At 38.8% G+C, this 15,397-nt stretch overlaps 1 protein-coding gene across 3 annotated transcripts in view; it reads left to right on the top strand.

Moving 5' to 3' along the window:
- Positions 1-15,397, top strand: part of LOC132197435 (uncharacterized) — a 149,127-nt gene that overhangs the window by 58,056 nt on the left and 75,674 nt on the right. For all 3 annotated transcript variants that reach the window (XM_059620728.1, XM_059620726.1, XM_059620727.1), the window contains 2 exons: positions 3,254-3,344; positions 13,130-13,165. The gene's annotated coding sequence lies outside the window, so the exon portion shown is untranslated. The remainder of the gene's footprint in view (positions 1-3,253; positions 3,345-13,129; positions 13,166-15,397) is intronic.

Below are 15,397 nucleotides of genomic sequence, written 5' to 3'. Positions count from 1 at the left end.
ACACAATTCTTCTCGGTCGCAGCGGCGGCGTGCCGGCGAATTCATTTTGAATTTTAGATGAAAAAGCAGTCGAGGGCCGTTGAACAGAGAGACTTTGCTTCTTATTCTTTTCAAACTCAAGAGTGCCCATTATTCGTGTAACGGATCAATGGCTCGCGCCAATCAATATCTAATAATTTTTATACAGCAGAGAGCAGACGCTCGCTCATCAACCCTTTTTTAATCCTCGTCAAAGGTTTATTATTGGGATATTTTCTCCGTATAATTTGGCACGGCTGATTAGACTGATGGAGAGCGCACTCGACGGTGAAGCAGTCGGAATGTTGTGTTATAAAGTATTTTGAAAGGAGCTTGATGAATTAAATTTTGTCTTTCTCATTTTCGCAAATGGCTGCTCCAGCTGGGGAGTGGGTGAAACAGAAAGAGGATTGCTTTTCCTTTTTCTCTCTCACGCCGTTTTAAAAAGAGCAAACCTTTTGCATGTAAGCGAGACCGCAATTAAAAAGCGTGCCCTGAAGTTCGCCAGATCCGAAACAATGCGCACACATCTGAAATTTTTGCGGGCTCGCGTTTGTGTAATGAAGAGAGCATTTTAATAACAACGCTCGCTCGCAAGCGAAAACACGACCAGCAAAAGACAACTGTCACAAAAATTACTTTTTTAATATAGTTAAAAGCTTTTTCATTTGCCAGCCGGGAGTGAGAGAGCGAATTTTTTTTCGCTTGTGCACATTTCATTTTGCACGCCCGTTCTTCGCGACACACAAGATCGCAAAGCGTTCTCTTTTTTTATTCCATATTTTTTATTTGCAGCGTGATCTGTATGCATATGAGGCAGCTAAAGGGTAAATATAAAGCTCATGAGGCATGACACACAAAATATCATGGAGGCTGCTCTCGCTCTCGCGTCATATCAGCCCAAAAGAAGAAATATCTCTCGAGCTATGCAAATTTTACAAGGGGCAATTTATCATTTCGCTTGTATATTTGCAGCGCCTATATGAATAAATTTGTGAAAAAGAGTGTGTGTTTGAGTAGCTGCTGCGGCACGGCGCGCGCTCCTCTCTATACGTACAAAAAGCTACACTGCTGATATTAAAATTTGCTTTCGCAGCGTGCAAAACGCACACATTTTCCAACGAGCTCGCGCAGTGGCGGCACCGCCAACGTTTCCCTGCCGCGAGCAAATCCAAAAATTCATCACAGAAACTGCTCTGGCGACAAAAAAAAAATTAAAAAAGTTGGCGTTTGTGTGCTTTAAAAGACATTAAACGCTGGACAGAAAACATGAAAATGCCGGACTAGATTTACAATCTGTTCTCTCGCTGAAAATTTGCAACAGTTTGTGCAAAAAAAATAGTGACTTTGTGGTTGCTGATTTTTTAAGGATCCCATATTTACATATTCAAAAGAAAGATTTACAACAATTGGAGATAAATTTTTGATGATATTTAAAAAAAAATGACTCTTTATATTTTTGTAAGGATTTAATTTAGCTATGCCAATAAGGAGTCCAGAAAATCATATTGGATTATAGAAAACAATTGTGTCTAGGCAAATCGAACAATGAAAGGTTCACTCGTATTATTACCATAGTTGCAATAATGAGGTTTATATCTTAACTTAATTCTTTCAGCTTTCATGCTCGACTGATATGTATAATTTTTTAGTTGCAAATTAGAATTTTTAACGTAATTAATCTACCATTGCTCAGACAGTTATATTCATTTTTTTATGCCATTTATACATTGTCATGCATGCATGATAAAGTTAATATTTTGAGGCATTTATCTACTGTTGAAAATACAATTTGCAATTGTTGTGATTAATCTTTTTTCAAAATCAAATTTTAAGTTTTTTTCATTTCATTTTTTGTTTCAATTAGATTAATTTTTAAATTTAAAATATCGACTGTGGGCAAGAAGAAGTGTTTTTTTTATTTTTTAATAATAAAAATTACTCTTGAATATCCGCCACTGGTGCAGCAAATTTTCACGACCAGGGCAATTTTTCCATATAATGTGCGTGGAGACAGCGGAATAAGTGTGCGTGTCTTTCTCTCTGCAGCTCTCTCGCACGCCCGCGACGCCAGTTTATGCAAATACTTAATCCATCCATCATTTGGCGCGCGCCCGCAAAGATGAGACCACACTTTTTCTCGCTGCGAACTCTCTCCCACCACAACCACATCATTTACAAGATAAACTTCTCGTCGGCCCGCCCGCTCCGCCGCCAACGCAGGGATTTTTGCATAATTATTTACTGCGGGGATTTAAATATCAAGCGCCTGGGCCATTTCTCGTCTCGTAATTTAACTTTTTGCCAATTTGAATTTCCGAGGAAGAAAGCAGATCACGATTTCCTGCAATAAACGTTAAGTGAGCGAAGCAAAAAGGAGCCTTGCGATGTAAGCAAGGGTGTTGTGCCCCAGTTTAAAACAAGTGCGACTTCATCAAGGGTCTCCAAAGTTCAAGTCGGTGCTTCTCGAGCCGAGAGGCGCCGCCAGCAATCTAGGCTTTTGCAGCAGCAACTTGCAGTCGCCGCCGACACCGGCAGCCGACCGGCTATTATGTACTTTGTCATTAGGATTATGGCTGGGCAAACATGCATGCGCCACTGGGGGCGAAATTAGCTTAATGCAATCGCCGTCTCGGCTGCTCTGTTTGTTCTGGGCGTGTGCTTGAGAATGGAGTGGCGGACGGCCGGCGTTTGGTCGCAAATGGCTCGTGGCGATGGTGCTCTAATTATCTTCAAATTCTACCAAAATCGCTTGCAAACTCCAGAAGGATGGCTTTGTTTGAGCGGAAATGGGCAGCGGCCTTTAAATTCTGAGAGTTCAGGAGTTGGCCTTTGCTTTCATTTAAGCATCCGCGGTCTATAGGCATTGGCGCAATCAAAATTTTAGATCATGAAAATATTCTTTGATTGAATTAAATTTAATTTACTCCTCTAAAATAAAACTATTCAGATCCAATTAAGGCAAAAATTCAATTGATTAAAAAACATCCAAATCTAAGAGTACTTCTGCTTTGGAAAATATTTAGAAAACAATATTAATTGTACCTCTTACAACAAAAGATAATTTAATTTAAATCAGCATTATACCTTCATTGTTAAGAGTGCTTCGTTATTTCAATTAAGCCTCCAGGAAAAAATATTAAATTTCCATCGTTCCCGCTAATTTCTCATCCTAATTGGAATTAAAAACTAATTTCGCAGAGCCCCAATTAATTTTTAATCTGTGTTGTTGCAGGCGCGTCTCGCGAGTGTAAGCGGCTTTGCGGGCTGCTGCCGAGGCGGAGAACTCTCCGACTGGATGACTCTTTGGGCTCATCCCTCTTAAGGTATAGTACAGACAGAGCTTCTCTCTCTTTCTCGTCCGCCGGATTATGCTCTTGTTTCTTTTGCTGCGTGTGTTGTTCTCGCAATCTCAACCGCCGCTGCCGAGACACGCGAATAAATCTCTCTCTTTCGTTTAATGTATTCCAGCACTCGACGCAAATCCTCCAGCACAACTTATTTGGCGCCCGAGTGGAAAAAAAGAACTTAAGATTTGCTCCCAACATCCCTTCATACGTTTACTTAGGCATTTTGAACAGAGTAACCTGATTTCCTAAACGCATTAGAGGAATATAAAATATCATTTTTTTTCCAAAAATTTTAGTAACCCTTTTTTATACACTATAAATATTTTGTTCTAATTATTTTGATCAACCTTTGCCCTTTTCTGTGCATATCATTATTTGCCCCGCATTGGGAAAAATCTCCCCTTTATTCAGAAAGGTCGCCGTTTTCCGCTCGGGATGTTCAACCACTCTTAATTATTCATGAATCGACATGGCCAGTTTAAATTTAGTTGCAAATGATGTATTGATCTTCGGCCACCGGAATTACTACTGAGCCGCGAGCGGATTTGTTCGCACGCTTGCGAATTTTGTTGCAAATTCGACGTCGTCTATCACAAGGCTTTGCCGCGAGCAACATTCTGTTATAATTTTAATTGGGCAAATACCACGCGCTCTCAAATATTAATATTTGCACATTCAATTTCCACATCGAATCCCTCGGAAGCAATAAAACGGGCGATGAATAAACAAAATTCGCAATGAATTTGAAAGCGAAAGGGCGGAGATTAATGAATACACAATTAAACCGCAGACCTATCGCCAGGCTGCGATTAAAAATCAATCGGCTTCATCTGGTGAAATTGGCGCGGCTGGCCGATAAACTTTGGCGCTGCGTTTGAGGGGAGGATTAAAAATCCATTCATACTGCAATCAACCATGCAAACGTGCGTGCCACCTTATTAAACTTTTCCAAAAGTGGCGCGCGCGTGGTAACTTCACATAATAATTCGTTAATGGCTCATTTCACACGTAGCTCGCGACGCACACGCGGCGGTGCTGCGAGAAAAAGCAGGCCGATAATCGATGAAATATTAAGTCGCGATAAGATCTTTCCTCGGCTGCGGTGTGCGAGGGTAATTCCCGCCCGCGGCAACAGCGGCATTAAGTGAACCGTGATATTGGCAGCGCAGCCTCCGCCCTGCTTGCAGCCAGGTTTTTTGGCCGCAAGGAAAAACGTCGTTTAACAAAGCATGCAGCCGCCAAGTCACCCAGAGATCGGCACAATGTGCGCCTCAGCCTGGCTAAAAGATTCAAGTTTGCTCAAAAAAATTTTACGAAACTGTATAATACTCTACGAGAAAAAACCCTGAATTTATTTTTCCAATACATTCCCAGCGAAATTATTGGGAAAAAATTGTAGTGTTAATCCTAAATTAATAGTTTCCGCTTTATTATGAACATTTAATAATTACGAAAGAAATTTTTATGATGCTCATAAGCAAAAATCGCTAAAAAAAAGACAATTTTAAATCAAACAGTGTGGAATAAGATTAATATGATTTTATAAATCTACTTAAAATTACTTAATGAGTTAATCATAAAATATATAATATGTTAATTAAATAGTTATTCTTTGAGTGGAATTTCTTTTTATTGAGACATTTCAATCATTATACAAATAAAAAAAAGTCGTCAAAGTAATTGCATATTTTTCTTTTTATATAAATTCACGGCAGTTTTGAAGTCTTTAACTGACAATTAGAAGAAGAGCAATGGAAATCAGAATCTCATTTTTGTGTGCATAGCTCTGAAAAATGGCGAATCATCTATTTAGATTGCTAAGGGATTTCGCAGATTCGCAAATGTAATATTTTCCGGTCCAGTCGGCTTTCGATTCAACTGACGCCCAATTCCCATCTCCCGCACTGAGAAGGATATAGTATTTGGCCATGGAAAAAGGCTGCAAATCGCTACAGCACAATCGGTGGCCACACACGCGAGTAATTGAATTGGCCAAGAGTTGGCCGTTCTGTTGGTGCGCCCATGAATATTCCGTCGGCTGAATAATGCACGGCTCAAAGGACCGTCCGTGTTTGTTTGTAATTACATTCGGCGCGGCGGTGGAGCGCCGCAAGAATAATTGTAATTTCATACACCTGCGCTTCTGACTGCTGTTCAGGGGTCGGGCGGGAGCCCAAATCCCGGCAGCGCGAAAGATTTTTGGCACACGCAAATCTGAGCATATACATTCGTGCCTCTCTCTCAGGTGAGAGCGTAATATTCTCGGCAAGATCAAAGTCGAAACGGGATCTGCTGGTGAAAAGCCTTGGCGGCTCTTTCTGTGATAAAGGCTGATGAAAGGGCCTCGTCTCTCGTTGAAAAATGAATGCGAAGAGAAGGAGGAAGGTGTCGTATTTGCACTCGAGTTGCTTTTTTACGTGATTAAAAAAGGGAAAAATGGGCACAGGCGTTGCTTCTTTTTGCGAGAGATTTCCTTTTTTGCCTCTCGGCGCCACTCTGATTACGAAATGACGCACCTGTCGCAGACACGTTCATACGTGCACGGTCGTTGTTCTCTTTTGTTTGGCTGAGACGTCATCTCGTCTTTTGAAATATCGTCGATTCGAGAATTTTGCAATCAAAGCAAGCCATTTCAAAAGCGAGCTATAAACAAAAGTATGATGTGCAAATGAACCGTTTGAATGAAAGGTAAGGGATGGAATAATTGAGAGGTAACAGTGAGGAAGGAAGGAAGCATTCAGAAAACTAATGAGAATGATTTGAATTGTTAAAATTACGCTTAATCTAAAGTTCTATAAACCAGCAATTGAATAATTAAAATAATGAAATTCGAATCAAATATCAAATTTATTTACAAAATTTTGTCAGAATGCTTAATAGCAAATAATAATGTCATTATTCGGATTCAAAAATTCAACCATTGTGTTCATTTGAAAGTTTGAAATAAAAAAGTTTTAATTGTTTTTCTATTGGCAAAAATATTATTTTCGTGGTAAACAATCAATTTTTGAAACTAAATTCAGTGCCTATACGTTTTTTTTTATAGAAAAATAGCATAATTGTATAAATAGAGCCACTATGTTTCAACACTTCTGTAATGACTAAAAAACTAACTTTAAAGATCGGCACCTTTTTACGAAGTATGATTACCATGGTTTTCCTTATTTATTATGATATGATTGATTTGATAATACTGTATTTATTAAGTTGGAAACTAGCTATGAGAAAATTAAAATTCCAAAAAAGCCAAATTAAAATTTTAAATTTACAAAATCCGTTTAAAAATTGGAATGCATCCCCTATTCAATTGTGAAAAGAGTGACTTCACTCTAATTAAAGCAGATTAAAAAAAAATTTAAGGCAATTTCTACCCTTAGTTTTGTTTTTAATGGTTGTATGCATTATTTTTTATGTTTGTGTCTGTATAACTTTGGTATTTAATATAATGATTAATTAATAAACCTTTAGTTGCAAAGTTTCTTTATTGATTGTATCAGAAGGCAATTACTGCCCAGGTACATCATACATACATTCAAATAAAATTATCAATTTACATAATAGAGAGGAAAATTATCTTAAAAAGAAAAAATTCACATTAATCAAAAGATATTACATCAATTGCAGTTTGCCAGTGTACAAAGAACTAAATTAATTTTTCCCTTTCAAAGTTAATGCAAATCGTTATATTGAACAGTTGAAACCAGGTCGTATCAACTCAAACACACTAACTAATTGTAAACACGGAGCATACATGTAATCTAAAATCTTCTTCAGACCCCTGAGCATATTCAACATTGATGGACTCGTCTGAGTGAGTCGTCTGTGCAAACACACATTAAGACATAATCTGCACGTCGTAAAAAATTCATGCTCCACAAGTTTGCTCCTTTGTCGTCGAGACAATTCGGTGTTTGCTCAGCCAGCAAGCGGGTCGCGGGTCTTTCTTGACGGACAAGTAAAAAATGAGAGAAGCTAACTGCAACATCAACTACCATTTCTTTTAGTTTTCCTGCTGTCGTCTTCGTTGTTCCTGTTGTAAACAAAACGACGGCACAAAGGAAGCAGCAGATAAAACTCCATTATTCCCCAGAGAAAATGCAAACTTAAAAATTAAGTGGCTCACATCCCGGCAGCTTCGAACTCGTCAAACTGCAGAGTTTAATCACAATAAATTTATGCGCGCAAAGTTTGCAGGGATGACGAGTGTTTTTATTATTTCCGAGAGATGTAGAGAGATGAGCTGAAAAAGACAGTTGCTTTTTATCGTCAGTGCAGCCGAATTAGTATTCTGTTGAATGGCAGGCGCAGGGTAGGCAACGCGTCTCGCTGGCACGGCTGCCCGGTTGCATAACACACCGCTGCCTTCATTTGCCAGCTGTAAGTATCAACAGGAGGCGGAAGATATTCAATTTCTTTTGTTTATCTACTCAGGCGGCTGTAAAAATATACGAGAGGGCTGGAGAGAAAGAGGTTTAGCACGTCATTGCCGCAGCAGAGCGCCGCCGTTATTATGTTCCCAGCGCGATCATTATCTCTCTCACTCTGCCTTCTTTCTTTTATTAAACTTTACACTCTCGCGCACACAAATGCACGGCCACATACTACTTTATGTGTGGAGTGTGTGCGGTCTCTGTTTTTTTTTCATCCGAGGTCGTGCGGCTTTTTCGAATTGCCAGCAAATTGGGGTGTCCTGCTGCTCGCCGGCGCCGGCCCCTCTTTTCGTTTGCATTTCAATTATTCAACTTCATGCAAACAAGCCTCTCAAAAGATCGGGGTGAGAAGAATCGGCGACCTTTTGACAAAAGACTGACCTCTGACATTCACTGCGAAAACAAGCATGAATGGAATCGTCAAGTGGAAAAGGGTTGGAGCTGAATTTCCTAAAGTGGGTGGTACGATCAGAGGGATTTGATTAAAATTTAATTACTTTTTCCAAAGAACATGGAAACCACTTTCAAATGGGCATCTAATGATAATTGGTAGTGCTTTTATTATAAATTTGTAAATAAAGCTGATTAGAGACTTCGACCATAAAGGAATGTGTGTGGGTGCTTAATTCCTGCTGTTAAGAGATTCGAGGAAGTATGTGAAAATATAATTAAAAAAATTCCTCTTGGGAAAATGACTCGCAGGAAAAGATGTTCAAATTACAACAATCAGAGATTTGAGCTGGATGTCTTTTAAGGAGGAAAAGAACACAATAATTATAAATTGTGTGTGTGTTTTTTTTACCACTGTAACTTTTGAATGAAAACATTCTGGAGTTTGTTAATTTTTAAAATGCATACCTATATATTTTTCATGCTTCAAGAAAGTTTCAATTTTTAATTACTCGTTAAATCAATATATAGAGTTCTAATTTTCAATTCATACACTATCCAGTTTGATTTTCAGCATCAGATGGTTCCAGACTATATTTCATGCTGCCTCAAAATTTTGTGTCCGAAGCAACTTGGTTTTTTTGTTGTCGAAATTCAGATAAATTTCTACTGCGTTTGTAGGAAAGGGAAAACTGACTTGATGTAGAAGTTTGTCTGGGACAAAGTTTCTGCCAATTCTCCGCGTCGATCTGAAAGTGGAGTGAGTCAGTGTCAGAAGGAAGGTCCGTCCTTCTGGGAAAACACTTTGCGCACCTCAATTTTCCGGCTCCGGGGCAAAGGGAACGTCGAGAAAACGAGTTGGCTGAATTTAGCCGAGTGTTTCAAAAAATTAATTAAAGTCGTTCCCTAGAGTTGCTGAAGGGAGGGATGAGCGGAGAGTTTCACGCCGCCGGACAGAAATCCCACCGCCTTTCTCTCTCTCTCTCTCTCTTACACCGTGTTTTATTTTGGTGCCGCGCAGCTGGCTGGCAATGATAAGGGCCAGAGCGCTCCCATGCTTAATTGTCTCTCCACCCCCGGTCTCATCGTGTTGTTTGCTGCGCGTGAATATTATGTATTTGGGCATGCACGGTCCCCATTCTGCTCGTTAAGCTGTTTGCTTCAACTCCTTCAAAAGGGTAAACAGGCCAACACTGCATTAGCATAATTTTCGTTTAATTTGAATATGCATTCTGCTGGAGTTTCGAAAGTGGGACGCTTTTGAATTTTTAATGCCGAGAAATTAGGAAAGTGTTAACGCAAGTGGAAAATGAATTAGTTTGCTGTTGAATATGAATTTACGGGCTAAAACTTTTGAAATTCTTTCAGAAAAATTTAACAAATAAGAATTTCAACGAATTTCAGATGAAAAATTCCACTGTTGATTTTCCAAAAAATAAAATAATGATTTTGAAAAGCCAAAGGTTTTGTTCTATTGGATTGGGCAGTCAAATAACAATTCTAACTGAGAATTTATTACTGCTGATCACGGTGTCCAGATAACACACGGGAAATGTCGGAAATGCTTGTAGCCTGCAAAATTGATTGTCATCTCGTCTTGCTCGGACTGGACAAACAAGTTCCTCCACCAGCGATAAATGCAGCGGCAGGGATAATAATTAGCCGGAGATGGTCTTGCAAACTGCTGACTTCCGCACAAAAATAAAACTCTCCCCACTCTGTAGTATTATATTTTATATTTCCTGCTGCACGCCGGCTTATCTTGTAATTGCCCCGCTCTCTCTTCTCCCAGACTGGATATATATTTGGCCGGAATTTTTCTTCCTCGGTTTATCAGCGCTGCGGAATCCAATAATTTTTCATTATTATTGTTTTGGAGCAAACATTCCTCGCTAAGGATTACGCTCGATTTATTGGATTCTGGATTGAAAGAAACTGGCGGTGCCGCCGCTACCGCGCTCAGATTTATCGTCCAAATTGCCACAAAGGCAGCACATAATATTGCACGAAGCGCACTCTTGAAGAGCAAAGTTTTTCAATATCGTACTTTGCGGAGACTTTACCAATTCTTTTCATATTAAATGCAAGCTTGATAGTGGAAGAAAATACATCATTTTCCTGTTTCCATCCCTTTTTTTAATAATAAAAAAAACCCACTAACCAAGAATCTTGAGTGAAATTAAATCAAGAACAGATACTAGATTTTTCTTCAACTTCTCTGTGTGAATTGGGGATAGAGAAATGGCTCTTGAAATCTTCAATGCAAGTAGAGCAAAAGAAACTAAATAATTGTACTCCGCAGACACCCGCATAATGAACGCAGTTTTTGCGGTTGAAAGCAAATTTCTTGGGTCGGCGTATTTGACTTGGCAACTTTTTCATGCAAATGCCCCGCCGGGTCGAGAGAGAGCTAATTGCACCGTGCAATTCCGCCTCTGCCTAATTAATTTTGCTTCTCGGCGGGGGCAACTCAGTCACTCTTGGAATCACCAGAATGAGACGTACTTTAAGAGAGTGCGAATTTGCCTTTGTCTTGCACTGCGCGCGATTTGCATATTTCGCCAGGCAAACACTCGCCTGTTTATATCGAGTGTTGGCAGCGATCGAGCGAGAGGCCGCATCCCGCCTTAATTAATTTTCGTTCGAGCACCTGAGCTTCAGAACCGCACGCGGGAATCAGGTGTGCAATTTAATATAGGATTAACAATTAATTATTCATCGCTGCGTGAACGTTGCTCTGATCGTCAGAAAGAGAGACAGCGAATAATTGATTGTTTTGTGAGGCGAAGCAAAGCAGCCACCACAAATTGAACGCAGCTGCGTGCATCTTATTGTTAGCCCAAGCTCAGTCTTTGCCAACTGAGCTGGCACCGACCTACAATAACCAATAATACACTTTTGTTATTTAATTAGAGATCGCGTATTGTATTTTTAATTTTGGTTGAGATTAATAATATAAATTAGTTTTTTAAGTAATTATACATGTTGTAAACTTAAAAAAATAATTAAATTTATGTGTAACATTATTATTCTTGTTTATTTTTCCAAATTATTACACCACATTGTTTACATTCAATTGTTGAAGACAATTTCTTTGAAAAAAAAGGAATTTTTGGACAAAACGGCAACACCACTAACAAGAATTTTGCTGAAACTTCCGAGCTTCCAAGATCAAAATACCCAATCCACCGCAGTGAGCCTCGGTTGACTTATATTTTGTTTCTATCACTTAGATTTTGTCCTGATCACTTATCACAAATTCTGCGACATGACCTGTTACATTTTGTAATGATTTATTTAGAACTGATCAATACTTTTTAAACATCATTTATTTTTTTTCTAAGAAATTAATCCAAATGCAAACAAATTCTGATTTAAATCTTGTTTTAAGGCTGTTAAAATTTTTCAAAAGACAATTCTTTATTACCTTGTTAACTTTGCTTCAAATTTTCATTAAATATTTGAGGTTTTCTTTGTTATAGTTAAAACACCAAACAAGCCCACTTCTCTCCATTATTTGTTCAATTTTCATTGCTCTTATTCTCAGCAAAATCTATTTTATTTATTTTCTCTCCTTTCATTACGAAACATTTTGTCACACAAAAAGTCTGTCAGCTGCTTTGTTTGTACTCTTTCTGTTTACTTTTTCCCTCCCCCACATTTTACGCTTGCTTTCGTGAAAACTGGCCATTAATTTAAAGTGTACTCGTGATATTAACGTGCACGAACAAATTAAAACATTCATGACCGTAGAGCTCTCTAATAATAATAATAATTCACTTGGAAAAAACGCTAGTCATGCAACCAGATTTTAATATTGACCAACCTATTGAAACTCAGTCAGCGAATTAATGCCAAACTTGATCAATCAATTAGTCTGCAAATATTCATGGGGCAATTCCGAGAAGACAACAAGGTTATGTTTGTCGCTGGTGTGCGTTTCACCCAAGTTTAATGCTGTTATCTCGGTGCGCCCTATTCAACGTATATCGTGTTATACGTGGCCCCGCGCGTCACACACTGCGTAATTGCTTTGCTCGGACGGCAAAAATGAGGAGGAAAGCGCCGATCGGTTTTGCGGCGGTGCCATCCGCGCCGGGACTCATTCAGCGAGAGTTGAAAAGCAGCTTGAGCTCGTGTGTGTGTTACACTCACCGGCGTGATAATTGGCTTATTGATTTTCAGCGCATTTGCATGAGAATGTCTGAATTTGGTTTGCCGATAGCGTTCGTTCAATCTCGCAAACGCAGCACGCAATGGCTTTGTGGAAATTCGCTTTGCATAAAAATTTTAACTGCTCGCAAAACGACCGGCTTGTTTGCTCTTTTGGCACCAACTCCAGTAATAATTGAAGATTTCATCTTTCAAAAATTTTGAAAATGTACCTTTTCAAATTATCCGCAAAATATGAGATAAAATTATTCACAATAATAAATTAATATTACTTTTTAATTTAATAATTATAAAATTTGAGACTTCAAATTTATTTTCTCATGTCTATAAAGAATTGTTTTCATAGAAATTAAACGCATTCTCAATTAATCTGATAATTTCATTTTAAATTAATCTAACACATCAATGAAGCTTCATAAGAAAATTTGAAAAGTATTATTTATTAAATTTTCAAATATATTCTGGATTTTCTAAAATTGCTGCTTCTTTATTTTTCATTCCACTAACCATGTCCAAAACTGACAGAGCCATTTAGTTTTTAATAATAAAATGATTAAAGAGAAAAAAAGCGTGCTTGTGTCTTGTATTTTTTTTTACAACGTTTAAATTGAAAAGAAAATTAACCCAATAAAAATTCAATCTTTCTTGCTTTTGAAAGCCTTCTTCGTTTTGGCGTCACATTTATTTTTTGCCAGCTATTCTCATATTTTTGAACATCCTGCAAACAACGAGGCTTCAATTAAATGTGCTTTTAATTTCCTGTTCCAGAATTGAGGCTGCGCTGCAAAACGGCCGGGCTCTCTGGTGAGTACTCCATATACATTGACCCATTTTTTTTCCACTCCCTCTCCATTTTTATTCCCCCTCTCCGCACAAAAACCGACTGGAAAAGCAAAATATCGCTGCAACTTCGACGTTGGCTGCCATCGATATTTATCTTTCTGGCTGTGACAAACTCGGCAAAAATATCGTCCAAAGTGAAAGAGGATATTGCGGCTGAGATCAAAGCGTCGGGTTTTGTCGTGGAAAAAAAACTGCGCTATTTACCCGCAGATCAATATTAAAGATCAGGTCTCGCAAACGACGGCGCGGCAATCTCGTCCATGCGTTGGCTGCAGATGCAATAAAATATCCATCCCTTTTCACCCCGATGACCCCCTCGTTCTGACCTGCCCGCCGGAAAGGGGTGAAAAGTTTTCGACATGTAGTAGCTATAATTCGCTGAAACGCCTCTCTAGTGGCTGCACCGCTGTTTACGGCGGATTTTTTTCCAATATAAAAAGCGCGCATGTGAAAACCGTGTTCGCTTTCGATATTCGACACATCCATCTCTTTCATCAGCAGAGTGTGTGCAAATATGGGTGGTTTCCAGCGCAAAAAGGCTGCTCTTTCTCTCTGCATTAATTGAATTTGCCCATTAAATCTCTGGGCGCGCGTGCGAAAATTGAGAGTTTTTGCGTGTTCTGCCCGCCCTCCCTGCCAACAGCGTGGTGGCCATTTCCGTGTCAAAGGACGCCGGATTAGCGGATAATTAGCACTCAATTTGCGGAGCAGCTGGATTTGTGTGCGCGCCGGTAATCAATTACACTTTGAGCCTCTCCGAGGACTGCTTTTTGAAGTTACAAAATTGCAATTTCCATGAAAAATCACCTGATAATCGGCGTTTCTAAACTTTTTTTTAATTATGTGATTAAATTTTGTTAGTATTCAGTCAATGGAGGAAATTCACTTCATTAAAAAATATATTGCGTTCGAAAATCATGTCTTTTTTTCTAATTTAAAGTGCCAGCGGACATATTTAGTGCTGTAACAAAATAAGAAACAAAGTTTTAATATGAATTTTAGAATATAAAATAAAATAAACTTCTATAATAGCTAAATTTACTTCAAATGTTTCAATTAAAGATTTTCAGTGAGTTGTTCACTAGCACTGTGTGCCTATTTTTCTCACAACCAATTTTTCACAATTGATTGTTTGACTTGTTTGGAGAAAAATAAATAATTTGAATTAAAATCAAGTAAAATTATAAATTATAATGTCAAAAAAGCAAAGTATTTAAAAAATCAAAAATTTAAAATTGTTAATCCAAAAAAATTGGTTTTCCAAAATAAAGTATGCAGTTGATTTTGAATAAAATGGATCTCTAATTTGATTACAACTAAAAGAAAAGAAATACAAAATTAATTCAAATCAATTGTACCTCACTCAGTAATAGTAGAAACTTTAATTGAAAATAGCAGAAACTTTTTTGCAATTTTACTTTTAGAAGGTAAGCCTCTTTCTTAAGTTAAAAAATCCTGTTTCAGGCTTCAATTTCTGCAAATAAACCATTTCTCCTGAACCCCCGAACATTTCCCAACATAATGCCAAAAGCTGGGGGTTTCGTTCAAGCAAGACGAAGAGTTTGACAAGTGAATAATACCCCTTTGAGCCATGCACCCTTTCTCTGGGAAGTGTGCAGTGTTTCTGTAAAATGGCACGAGAAGTTTGGTCTGCGGCAATAAATAGTCCTTCGCACCTCGAAAGAGTGCGTGCGCCTCTCCTCCTTCCGGTGCACACAAAGCGAGCAGCGTTGCACGCAACAAAGTTTCATCAAGTGTCTTTTCATTAGAAGGTGGCAAGAGAGCGTCGCGCACGCAGCCAGCCATCAATTATAAATCTCCGCCGCCGTCGTTGCCGCGAAAGAAAGTTTGCTCAGCACTCGAAACTAACTTCGCACTCCCCCGCACTCGCTCTCTCGCTCTCTATACTATATTGGCCCGGGTAAACACCATTATTTAAATCAGTCGGCAACCCAAATTTCATTCGCCTTTATTAAGTTAGCGCCGGCTGCATTGTGCGAGCCTTTTCGTCGGGCCAAAATGGCCGAGCACTCAGACTGATGAAGCAAAAGATGAGGACTTAAACAACACAGAATACAACAAACAGAACAAGCAAACAAAACCAACGCTGGCAGGGTGGCCATTAGGGCTGAGTGGGCAATTAGCCTGCCAGCAGCCTACTTACTGACTTTAGCGCTTTATTGGCCGACACCT

The sequence above is a fragment of the Neocloeon triangulifer genome, unplaced genomic scaffold, assembly GCF_031216515.1.
Source record: "Neocloeon triangulifer isolate White Clay Creek 2 clone unplaced genomic scaffold, ASM3121651v1 ptg000012l, whole genome shotgun sequence".
In the NCBI taxonomy this organism is placed as follows: Eukaryota; Metazoa; Arthropoda; class Insecta; order Ephemeroptera; family Baetidae; genus Neocloeon; species Neocloeon triangulifer.
This window is presented reverse-complemented; position numbering and strand designations above follow the sequence as displayed.